The following is a 1,251-nucleotide window of genomic DNA, read 5'->3' on the forward strand; positions in this document are numbered from 1 at the left end:
TCCCCCTCCCGGGTTCACGCCATTCTCCTGCCTCAGCCTCCCGAGTAGCTGGGACTACAGGCGCCTGCCACCTCGCCCGGCTAGTTTTTGTGTTTTTTTTATTTTTTTAAGTAGAGACGAGGTTTCACCATGTTAGCCAGGATGGTCTCGATCTCCTGACCTCGTGATCCGCCCGTCTCAACCTCCCAAAGTGCTCGGATTACAGGCGTGAGCCAGCCACTGCGCCCGGCCGATATTTTGCTTTTATCTAAATATTCCCTATGACTACTTCAATCCCTTTATTACACACAAAATTAGAATTCAAGAAATACGTATAAGTCTTCATTACAATTCCTCCAATATCCAACTGTCCTGTTGAAAATGAGGGGAAAATGGGGAGTGTGCTAAAAACATATAGGCAAAAAAAAAAAAAAAAATGTATTGGCACCCAAGCCTGCTGAGCCCGGGTCACAGACCAGTAGTGTTATATGTAGCCTGCTGGTTTTGACAACACAAAACAATTCTGTAATTTTCCTATCTGAACAAATACCTTAGATAGAGAGTCCAGCAATAATCAGTGCATCATCCAGAGTCACCATGATCCTATCCATATAAACTATCAATCCCAAGAGGTAATGCAGACAATGTCAGAAAAGCATTCCTTGGTACCAAGAGTGGGGCATTAGGATTATTCGCTGCTGCCACTATTTCCTCCTGCTACAAAAAACAAACAGGCCTTCTCTTTCTCTTTTGCTTTAAGCGTAGTATTAAAAGCATGTAAGTCAATAAGCTCCTTGGAATGGATAAAAAATAGGGTGAACTGTTACCCTCCGTTTACAAATGGTATGAAGGACAAATGGTATGAAGACAGATTCCTGTCTTCCCCATTAAAAATACCAGGATAAGGCCGGGCACGGTGGCTCACACTTGTAATCCCAGTACTTTGGGAGGCTGAGGCGGGTGGATCACCTGAGGTCGGGAGTTCAAGACCAGCCTGACCAACATGGAGAAACCCTGTCTTTACTAAAAATACAGAAAAATTTGCTGGGCATGGTGGTGCATGCCTGTAATCCCAGCTACTCCAGAGGCTGATGCAGGAGAATCGCTTGAACCCGAGAGGCAGAGGTTGCGGTGAGCCGAGATCAGGCCATTGCACTCCAGCCTGGGCAACAAGAGTGAAACTCCATCTCAAAATAAAAATAAAAAAAAAACCAGGATAAGAGACCATAATTTCCTACTCAAATGTGGGCTGTGACTTCCTTCCAAAGACTT

The sequence above is a fragment of the Mandrillus leucophaeus genome, unplaced genomic scaffold (assembly GCF_000951045.1).
Source record: "Mandrillus leucophaeus isolate KB7577 unplaced genomic scaffold, Mleu.le_1.0 Scaffold236, whole genome shotgun sequence".
Lineage (NCBI taxonomy): Eukaryota > Metazoa > Chordata > Mammalia > Primates > Cercopithecidae > Mandrillus > Mandrillus leucophaeus.